Source organism: Oncorhynchus masou, unplaced genomic scaffold, assembly GCF_036934945.1.
Source record: "Oncorhynchus masou masou isolate Uvic2021 unplaced genomic scaffold, UVic_Omas_1.1 unplaced_scaffold_1129, whole genome shotgun sequence".
In the NCBI taxonomy this organism is placed as follows: Eukaryota; Metazoa; Chordata; class Actinopteri; order Salmoniformes; family Salmonidae; genus Oncorhynchus; species Oncorhynchus masou.
In genome coordinates this window covers 190672-202500 of record NW_027001031.1, presented here as the reverse complement: position 1 = coordinate 202500, position 11829 = coordinate 190672, and the positions used below count along the sequence as shown (strand labels likewise).

The 11829-nt window shown below is 44.2% G+C and overlaps 1 pseudogene; it reads right to left on the bottom strand.

Moving 5' to 3' along the window:
• Nucleotides 1-11829, bottom strand: part of LOC135529320 (voltage-dependent calcium channel subunit alpha-2/delta-4-like) — a 102755-nt pseudogene that overhangs the window by 704 nt on the left and 90222 nt on the right.

Here is an 11829-nt window from a genome sequence, read left to right as displayed (position 1 = left end):
GCAGTGCACTGTGAAGGGAATAGGATGCTATTTGTCCACAGCAGTGCACTGTGAAGGGAATAGGATGCTATTTGTCCACAGCAGTGCACTGTGAAGGGAATAGGATGCTATTTGTCCACAGCAGTGCACTGTGAAGGGAATAGGATGCTATTTGTCCACAGCAGTGCACTGTGAAGGGAATAGGATGCTATTTGTCCACAGCAGTGCACTGTGAAGGGAATATGATGCTATTTGTCCACAGCAGTGCACTGTGAAGGGAATAGGATGATATTTGTCCACAGCAGTGCACTGTGAAGGGAAACATTTGTCCACAGCAGTGCACTGTGAAGGGAATAGGATGCTATTTGTCCACAGCAGTGCACTGTGAAGGGAATAGATGCTATTTGTCCACAGCAGTGCACTGTGAAGGGAATAGGATGCTATTTGTCCACAGCAGTGCACTGTGAAGGAAATAGGATGCTATTTGGGATGCACGAATGACAACACTCACTCATGCAAACTATCCATTCACTGTCAGGGAAATAACACTGTATTACCGTGATACAAACACTGTGAGGAAATCTAATTAGTCTCAATGAATGACTCTGGGACTGATGCCTCATGGTGTGTGTGTGTGTGTGTGTGTGTGTGTGTGTGTGTGTGTGTGTGTGTGTGTGTGTGTGTGTGTGTGTGTGTGTGTGTGTGTGTGTGTGTGTGTGTGTGTGTGTGTGTGTGTGTGTGTGTGTGTGTGTGTGTGTGTGTGTGTGTGTGTGTGTGTGTGTGTGTGTGTGTGTGTGTGTGTGTGTGTGTGTGTGTGTGTGTGTGTGTGTGTGTGTGTGTGTGTGTGTGTGTGTGTGTGTGTGTGTGTGTGTGTGTGTGTGTGTGTGTGTGTGTGTGTGTGTGTGTGTGTGTGTGTGTGTGTGTGTGTGTGTGTGTGTGTGTGTGTGTGTGTGTGTGTGTGTGTGTGTGTGTGTGTGTGTGTGTGTGTGTGTGTGTGTGTGTGTGTGTGTGTGTGACCTATTCATTGGTATTCATCAGCGATATTGTTGTGAACAATGAAACTCAACCAAATAGCTCTGAGCCATCTATTTACAATCAATATTTACAATGTAAATGAAATGCTAGCGTGTCATATTTGTTTTGTAAGTGTGTGTGTGTGTGTGTGTGTGTGTGTGTGTGTATCAGAGGAGGCTGCTGATGGGAGGACGGCTCATAATAAAGGCTGGAACGGAGCGAATGGAATGGCATTAAACCCTTGGTAACCATGGAAACCATGTGTCTGATGTTGTTGATACCTTTCCACTGATTCCGGTCCAGCCATTACCACAAGCCTGTCCTCCCTAATTAAGGTGCCACCAACCCCCTGTGGGGTAGAGGTGCTGTGTTAACTGCTTGTATTTGTAAGAGGGTGTCATGCCTGGTTTCCCTGGTTACAAGGCTATGTCTGTCTGCATGCCTGCCTGCCTCCCCGTCTGTCCGTCTGTCTGTCTGCCTGCCCATCTATCTGTCTGCCTGCCCGTCTGTCCATCTGTCTGTCTATCTGTCTGCCTGCCCGTCTATCTGTCTGCCTGCCCGTCTATCTGTCTGTCTGCCTGCCCGTCTATCTGTCTGCCTGCCTGCCCGTCTTTCTGTCTGCCTGCCTGCCCGTCTTTCTGTCTGCCTGCCTGCCCGTCTATCTGTCTGCCTGCCTGCCCGTCTATCTGTCTGCCTGCCTGCCCGTCTATCTGTCTGCCTGCCTGCCCGTCTATCTGTCTGCCTGCCTGCCCGTCTATCTGTCTGCCTGCCTGCCCGTCTATCTGTCTGCCTGCCTGCCCGTCTATCTGTCTGTCTGCCTGCCCGTCTATCTGTCTGTCTGCCTGCCCGTCTATCTGTCTGTCTGCCTGCCCGTCTACCTGTCTGTCTGCCTGCCCGTCTACCTGTCTGTCTGCCTGCCCGTCTACCTGTCTGTCTGCCTGCCCGTCTACCTGTCTGTCTGCCTGCCCGTCTACCTGTCTGTCTGCCTGCCCGTCTACCTGTCTGCCTGCCCGTCTATCTGTCTGCCTGCCCGTCTATCTGTCTGCCTGCCCGTCTATCTGTCTGCCTGCCCGTCTATCTGTCTGCCTGCCCGTCTATCTGTCTGCCTGCCCGTCTATCTGTCTGCCTGCCCGTCTATCTGTCTGCCTGCCCGTCATCAGTCTGCCTGCCCGTCTATCTGTCTGCCTGCCCGTCTATCTGTCTGTCTGCCTGCCCGTCTATCTGTCTGCCTGCCCGTCTATCTGTCTGCCTGCCCGTCTATCTGTCTGCCTGCCCGTCTATCTGTCTGCCTGCCCGTCTATCTGTCTGTCTGCCTGCCCGTCTGTCTGTCTGCCTGCCCGTCTATCTGTCTGCCTGCCCGTCTATCTGTCTGCCTGCCCGTCTATCTGTCTGCCTGCCCGTCTATCTGTCTGCCTGCCCGTCTATCTGTCTGCCTGCCCGTCTATCTGTCTGCCTGCCCGTCTATCTGTCTGCCTGCCCGTCTATCTGTCTGCCTGCCCGTCTATCTGTCTGTCTGCCCGTCTATCTGTCTGCCCATCCGTCCGTCTGTACTGTCTCCCGGGGGGATAGATATCAGACATTGAGCTGCAGGGATGTCAGTAGAGACAGACACTACATGGTTGAATGCCAAGGCTCCCCAGGCCTGCTTACAGCAGAGACAACCCACTGTCTAACACAAGTGTCTGTCTGTCTGCCTGTCTGTCTGTCTGTCGGTCTGTCTGTCTATCTGCTTACAGCAGAGACAACCCACTGTCTAACACAAGTGTCTGTCTGTCTGTCTGTCTGTCTGTCTGTCTATCTGCTTACAGCAGAGACAACCCACTGTCTAACACAAGTGTCTGTCTGTCTGCCTGTCTGTCTGTCTGTCTGTCTATCTGCTTACAGCAGAGACAACCCACTGTCTAACACAAGTGTCTGTCTGTCTGTCTGTCTGTCTGTCTGTCTGTCTGTCTGTCGGTCTGTCTGTCTATCTGCTTACAGCAGAGACAACCCACTGTCTAACACAAGTGTCTGTCTGTCTGCCTGTCTGTCTGTCTGTCGGTCTGTCTGTCTATCTGCTTACAGCAGAGACAACCCACTGTCTAACACAAGTGTCTGTCTGGCTGTCTACTAGATGAAATGGTAAGTTCCTACTCTAAGCGATGTACTTAGAGACACATAATGAAATGTCCTTCATCTCCTCCTTGACTATCCGTGCCCTCCCCCGCCCACATTCATCATCCCAAAGACGTCAGGAGAGAAGATGGAGAGCTATATTACTGACTTCACAACAAGACCATGCAGTTCAGCTCTGCTACGAACAGTGACACTACAGCCTACACAATGTAGAGAGGACTCATGCAGAGAGAGACAGAGAGAGAGAGAGAGAGAGAGAGAAGAGAGAGAGAGAAAGAGAGAAAGGCAGAGAGAGAGAGAGAGAGAGAGAGAGAGAGAGAGAGAGAGAGAGAGAGAGAGAGAAGGGACTGTGAGACATGCCGGTAGGGGAGCCAGGTAGAGACGGGCTGTTTAACTGAAATACCCCTCCTCGTCCTCCTGCGCAAGGTCATCCGGGCTGGAGGTGGCGCTGTGGTCCTCCTCATAGTCCCTGAACACATCTGATGAGGACACCAGACCAGGACTCTTTCAGTGGCCACCACATCACACAACTACACTGGGGGACATTATGGTCCATGAACACATCTGATGGGGACACCAGACCAGGACTCTTTCAGTGGCCTCACAGGGACACGGCAGAGGCCACCACGTTAAAGTGCTTTAATAGAGTTGACTGTTTATACCCTCATACCATGGGTAATGTCCTACCAACATACTAAGATCCCCAACCGACAATTTCACAAAGAAGGATTTACATGTGATGATCATGATTAGGGCTGTGACCCACCTACACATACACCCTGCCGTCGCACCAGACAGAATAGATGTTAAATCTCCCTGCACTGCTGTGCTTTAGTCCCAGACAGACTGTCTCTCTGTATTAGGTGCTTATTGTTCTGTCACAAGACAATCACAAACAGGAAAGCTATTGATCGTGTCTGGGTTTATAAAACTGGAAATTCACCACAGCCACTAAGGTGAATAATGTTTAGAGAGTAAATATGGATCCCAAATGCTACCCTATTCCCTATGGCTCTCTGTGAACCCTGGACAAAAGTAGTGCACTACATAGGGAATAGGGTGCCACTCGGGAGACTGCCTAGATAAAGGGGCTCGCTGTCTGTCGCTGCTGGCGGTTGCTAGGAAGGGGGTTGCCATGGCGACTGTATCTGCGTGGGAGCAGAGAGAAAGTAGTCCCTACCTTTGGTGTTACTATTCAGTTTATTTAAACTCCACAAGGACATTGTAATAGGTGGTTATTTTACTTTGACAAGACAATCACAAACCTGACAGCTATTGATCCTCTGTAGCTCAGTTGGTAGAGCATGGCGCTTTCATCCTTTTGGATACAAATCTTCGCTTAATGGCATTTATTGATTAACTGGCCAATTTGCCCTGGCGACAGAGTGGGAGAACAGAGAGAAAGTAGTCCCTACCTCTGAAAGTATAAAGTAGTCCCTACCTCTGAAAGTATAAAGTAGTCCCTACCTCTGAAAGTAGAAAGTAGTCCCTACCTCTGAAAGTAGAAAGTAGTCCCTACCTCTGAAAGTAGAAAGTAGTCCCTACCTCTGAAAGTAGAAAGTAGTCCCTACCTCTGAAAGTAGAAAGTAGTCCCTACCGCTGAAAGTAGAAAGTAGTCCCTACCGCTGAAAGTAGAAAGTAGTCCCTACCTCTGAAAGTAGAAAGTAGTCCCTACCTCTGAAAGTAGAAAGTAGTCCCTACCTCTGAAAGTAGAAAGTAGTCCCTACCTCTGAAAGTAGAAAGTAGTCCCTACCTCTGAAAGTAGAAAGTAGTCCCTATGAAAGTAGAAAGTAGTCCCTACCTCTGAAAGTAGAAAGTAGTCCCTACCTCTGAAAGTAGAAAGTAGTCCCTATGAAAGTAGAAAGTAGTCCCTACCTCTGAAAGTAGAAAGTAGTCCCTACTCCTGGTTCAGTTGTTGTCCCAGACTCCATATGGGTATTAATAAGGTGGTTATTGTACTGTTACAAGACAATCACAACAGTGTGTGGCGGAGCAGAGAGAAAGTAGTCTCTACCTCTGGTGTCCTCTTTGGGGATGTAGTACAGGAACTTGCCGGCGGGGTACTCTGCAGCGCGGCGATACCACACGGGAAGTGGTCCATCGTAAAGATGTTCTCCTTGTCCGACGGAGACAGGAATTTCCTGTGAGGGGTCAGAATTGGGTGTAACACCGTTACAATTATTACTTATTGATTTAAGTAATCAATAAAATATATATATAAAAAACATTTATGAGCATTTGTAAACATCTCTAAGCATTTAAAAGGCTTTTTAATGAAAGCTTTCATAAAGTGTTGCCAAAATGTTGAAATCAATTGTAAAGCAAGAAGCCAGTGCAGAGCGAGGAAGGCAGGCTGGGATCTACAGGATTATAATCTACTGTCTTGGTCCTAGTTAAAATGACCTACAGGATTATAATCTACTGTCTTGGTCCTAGTTAAAATGACCTACAGGATTATAATCTACTGTCTTGGTCCTAGTTAAAATGACCTACAGGATTATAATCTACTGTCTTGGTCCTAGTTAAAATGACCTACAGGATTATATAATCTACTGTCTTGGTCCTAGTTAAAATGACCTACAGGATTATAATCTACTGTCTTGGCCCTAGTTAAAATGACCTACAGGATTATAATCTACTGTCTTGGTCCTAGTTAAAATGACCTACAGGATTATAATCTACTGTTTTGGTCTAGTTAAAATGACCTACAGGATTATAATCTACTGTCTTGGTCCTAGTTAAAATGACCTACAGGATTATAATCTACTGTTTTGGTCCTAGTTAAAATGACCTACAGGATTATAATCTACTGTCTTGGTCCTAGTTAAAATGACCGACAGGATTAAAATCTACTGTCTTGCTCCTAGTTAAAATGACCTACAGGATTATAATCTACTGTTTTGGTCCTAGTTAAAATGACCTACAGGATTATAATCTACTGTCTTGGTCCTAGTTAAAATGACCTACAGTTTTATAATCTACTGTTTTGGTCCTAGTTAAAATGACCTACAGGATTATAATCTACTGTTTTGGTCCTAGTTAAAATGACCTACAGGATTATAATCTACTGTCTTGGTCCTAGTTAAAATGACCTACAGGATTATAATCTACTGTCTTGGTCCTAGTTAAAATGACCTACAGGATTATAATCTACTGTCGTGGTCCTAGTTAAAATGACCTACAGGATTATAATCTACTGTTTTGGTCCTAGTTAAAATGACCTACAGGATTATAATCTGCTGTCTCAGTACTAGTTAAAAGCTTTAACTAAACCAAAGTAGATCATTTTAAGATTGTTCTATACATCAGTTGGGTTCTATATAAACTTTAATATGAGGACCTAAACCTGGCATGAAAGGCCATCCTTATAGCTGTAGTTGCGTGGGCTAATATAGTCCAAATGTTTGGGGTAAATTGAGCCAATGGCAAGTTGAGCAAATTGAAGGGTTTTCTTACCGTGTTTAATGCAAGGCATTATCGCTGGGATAGGATCTACAGGATTATAATCTACTGTCTTGGTCCTAGTTAAAAGCTTTGCTTCTGCAAGGGATAGAGATGCAGAAGCTGGTCCATTGAAGCTTGCTTTTGCAACGAAAATAAACCTTTAAGACCAAAATGAACCAAAATCAGGTCATTTTCTGTCATGTACTGACTTGGAGAACACCTTTGGTCTGGAAACAGGAGTTGGGAGGGTCACAGGTCACAAGAAGGGGTGGGGGGTACGTGGTAAAATACAGAGAGTTAGCCAGATTCAGAAAGCAACCATGTCAGAAGAACAATGTGTTGTTGAAGCAGTGTGTAGAGGGGAGAGTGGGGTAAATTGATCCATGTGTTAAATTGAGCCAAAGGGTAAATTGATCCATGTGTTAAATTGAGCCAAAGGGGTAAATTGATCCATGTGTTAAATTGAGCCAAATGGGTAAATTGATCCATGTGTTAAATTGAGCCAAAGGGGTAAATTGATCCATATGTTAAATTGAGACAAAGGGGTAAATTGATCCATGTGTTAAATTGAACCAAAGGGGTATATTGATCAATGTGTTAAATTGAGCCAAAGGGGTAAATTGAGCCAGAGGGGTAAATTGAGCCATGTGGTAAATTGAGCCATGTGGTAAATTGAGCCAAAGGGGTAAATTGAGCCATGTGGTAAATCGAGCCATGTGGTAAATTGAGCCAAAGGGGTAAATTGAGCCAAAGGGGTAAATTGAGCCATGTGGTAAATTGAGCCAAAGGGGTAAATTGAGTCAAAGGGGTAAATTGAGCCAAAGGGGTAAATTGAGCCATGTGGTAAATTGAGCCATGTGGTAAATTGAGCCAAAGGGGTAAATTGAGCCAAAGGGGTAAATTGAGCCATGTGGTAAATTGAGCCATGTGGTAAATTGAGCCATGTGGTAAATTGAGCCAAAGGGGTCAATTGAACCAAAGGGGTAAATTGAACCATGTGGTAAATTGAGCCATGTAGTAAATTGAGCCAAAGGGGTAAATTGAGCCAAAGGGGTAAATTGAGCCAAAGGGGTAAATTGAGTAAAGGGGTAAATTGAGCCAAAGGGGTAAATTGAGTCATGTGGTCAATTGAGCCATGTGTTCAATTGAGCCAAAGGGGTAAATTGAGCCAAAGGGGTAAATTGAGCCACCCTTGTTTCTAGGAAACAATACACCACATGAATAATTTAACCAAATATTTAGGAAGAGGTCTTCATTTCACGGAGTCTGTGAAGGAAGAAACCACATGGAAAAAGGGGTAAGGAAATTACAGGAGGTCAAAAATACAGACTTTCCCCAAGTCAAATGAATGTGTTGCTATACAGTAGGTTTCATAATGCTTGTATCTACAACAAAGTAGATCATTTTAGGATTGTTCTATACATCAGTTGGGGTCTATATAAGGTTCAATATGAGGTCCTAAACCTGGCATGAAAGGTCATCATTGTAGCTGTAGCTGTGTGGGCAAATATAGTCACAATGTCTGCCTTGGGGTAAATTGAGCCAATGGCCATGAGGTAAATTGATCAAATTGAAGTGTTTTCTTCCCAGGCGTAATGCAAGGTACTATCTCTGGGATATGAGGTAACAACAGGGCCTGTGTTAAAAGTGATTACAAATCACAAAGTGTTTGTTAGGTATTAAGCCTGTGTTAAAAGATGCACAAAAAGACAACAACAAAAAGCAATTGTGACGAATTGTGTTTAAGAAATAAAGATAAGGTTTTAAACTGGTAGTGGTAATATTTCATTCCGTACAGACATGTGTAGGTGGCTTAACTTACCCTGTCCTGCAGACAAGATATGTTTCCACAACTGTAGTGTTTACTGTGACTTTATTTCCTATGACAGAGTGATGCCGAATGGAACGGCCTCAAACACATGGAAACCATGTGATTGATATATGTGATACCAGTCAACTAATGTCGCTCCAGCCAGTACCACAAGCCTGTCCTCCCAAAGTAAGGTTCCACCAACCGCCAGTGGACCCGGCAGTACCTTCATCACCCACTAGAGGGGGATGATAGTCCACAGGAGCATATTTCTGAAGGTAATATCAAGTCAAGGGGCTATAGGTAATATCAATTGAAGGGGTAATATCTCCACAAAAGAAACAACACAAACACGTCCCTCAGCAATAAGAGCAATAACTCGGCCATCCCTGTCCACCAGCGCTGTAAGAGGGACTCTCCATTTTGCAGAGTCGGCAAGTTCGCTTTCAAAACAAATTTCAAATCAAACGGTTGGGTCCCAAATGCTACTCTAATCCCTTTATAATACACTACCTCTAAACCAGAGTAAATAGGGCCTATATAATACACTACCTCTAAACCAGAGTCTATAGGGCCTATATAATACACTACCTCTAAACCAGAGTCCATATATAATACACTATCTCTAAACCAGAGTCCATAGGGCCTATATAATACACTACCTCTAAACCAGAGTCCATATATAATACACTACCTCTAAACCATTGTCTATAGGGCCTATATAATACACTACCTCTAAACCAGAGTCTATAGGGCCTATATAATACACTACCTCTAAACCAGAGTATATATATAATACACTACCTCTAAACCAGAGTCCATATATAATACACTACCTCTAAACCAGAGTCCATGGGGCCTATATAATACACTACCTCTCAACCAGAGTCCATAGGGCCTATATAATACATTACCTCTAAACTAGAGTCTATAGGGCCTATATAATACACTACCTCTAAACCAGAGTCCATAGGGCCTATATAATACACTACCTCTAAACCAGAGTCTATAGGGCCTATATAATACACTACCTCTAAACCAGAGTATATATATAATACACTACCTCTAAACCAGAGTCCATATATAATACACTACCTCTAAACCAGAGTCCATGGGGCCTATATAATACACTACCTCTCAACCAGAGTCCATAGGGCCTATATAATACATTACCTCTAAACTAGAGTCTATAGGGCCTATATAATACACTACCTCTAAACCAGAGTCCATAGGGCCTATATAATACACTACCTCTAAACCAGAGTCTATAGGGCCTATATAATACACTACCTCTAAACCAGAGTCCATATATAATACACTACCTCTAAACCAGAGTCCATAGGGCCTATATAATACACTACCTCTAAACCAGAGTCTATAGGGCCTATATAATACACTACCTCTAAACCAGAGTCCATATATAATACACTACCTCTAAACCAGAGTCCATAGGGCCTATATAATACACTACCTCTAAACCAGAGTCCATATATAATACACTACCTCTAAACCAGAGTCCATAGGGCCTATATAATACACTACCTCTCAACCAGAGTCTATAGGGCCTATATAATACACTACCTCTAAACCAGAGTCCATATATAATACACTACCTCTAAACCAGAGTCCATAGGGCCTATATAATACACTACCTCTAAACCAGAGTCCATAGGGCCTATATAATACACTACCACTAAACCAGAGTCCATATATAATACACTACCTCTAAACCAGAGTCTATAGGGCCTATTTAATACACTACCTCTAAACCAGAGTCTATATATAATACACTACCTCTAAACCAGAGTCTATAGGGTCTATATAATACACTACCTCTAAACCAGAGTCCATATATAATACACTACCTCTAAACCAGAGTCTATATATAATACACTACCTCTAAACCAGAGTCCATAGGGCCTATATAATACACTACCTCTAAACCAGAGTCTATAGGGCCTATATAATACACTACCTCTAAACCAGAGTCTATAGGGCCTATATAATACACTACCTCTAAACCAGAGTCTATATATAATACACTACCTCTAAACCAGAGTCCATGGGGCCTATATAATACACTACCTCTAAACCAGAGTCCATAGGGCCTATATAATACACTACCTCTAAACCAGAGTCCATGGGGCCTATATAATACCCTACCTCTAAACCAGAGTCCATAGGGCCTATATAATACACTACCTCTAAACCAGAGTCCATAGGGCCTATATAATACACTACCTCTAAACCAGAGTCCATGGGGCCTATATAATACACTACCTCTAAACCAGAGTCCATATATAATACACTACCTCTAAACCAGAGTCCATAGGGCCTATATAATACACTACCTCTAAACCAGAGTCCATATATAATACACTACCTCTAAACCAGAGTCCATATATAATACCCTACCTCTAAACCAGAGTCCATAGGGCCTATATAATACACTACCTCTAAACCAGAGTCCATATATAATACACTACCTCTAAACCAGAGTCCATAGGGCCTATATAATACACTACCTCTAAACCAGAGTCCATATATAATACACTACCTCTAAACCAGAGTCCATATATAATACACTACCTCTAAACCAGAGTCCATATATAATACCCTACCTCTAAACCAGAGTCCATAGGGCCCGGTCAAAAGTACTGCCCATATGGAATAGGGTGGCGTCCGGGACTCCAGGCTGATATGTTCAGACCCATCAAACACAGAGTCTCCTAATGGACCCTGTAGACACTCTAGACATACACCTGTTCAGGTCAACAAAGAGCTGCTGGACCAAACTCTCCCTCACAGAGGAGAATTACACAATGAGGAACGGGAGCAATCAGATGACTGATAGGAGCTAGTGGGATTATGTTGTGGTGTTAGTCACTCTGAGCCTAAACCCTGCCTGGCAAGAGGGCACTGCCAGGGCAGAGTCCTGAAGAGCCCTAACAAGGACAGTTACTGGAGAGATAAGAGACTCTCTGAGAGTAGTGTAGGCTATAGAAAGACTAGTCAGTTTCTCCACAGACTGAATAGAGTAGTGTAGGCTACAGACAGACTAGTCAGTTTCTCCACAGACTGAATAGAGTAGTGTAGGCTATAGAAAGACTAGTCAGTTTCTCCACAGACTGAATAGAGTAGTGTAGGCTATAGAAAGACTAGTCAGTTTCTACAGACAGACTGAATAACAGAGTAAATCTCCTTTTGGCAGGTAGTGGTTTATAGCCATCCTGCTACAGTCATGGTATCTTCTGACTGTACAAAGGACTCACCCACCAACCCACCAACTGACCAACTCACCCACCCACCCACTCACTCACTCACTCACTCACTCACTCACTCACTCACTCACTCACTCACTCACTCATCCACCCACCCACCAACTCACCCACCCACTCACTCATCCACTCATCCACCCACCCACTCACTCACTCACTCACTCACTCACTCACTCATCCACCCACCCA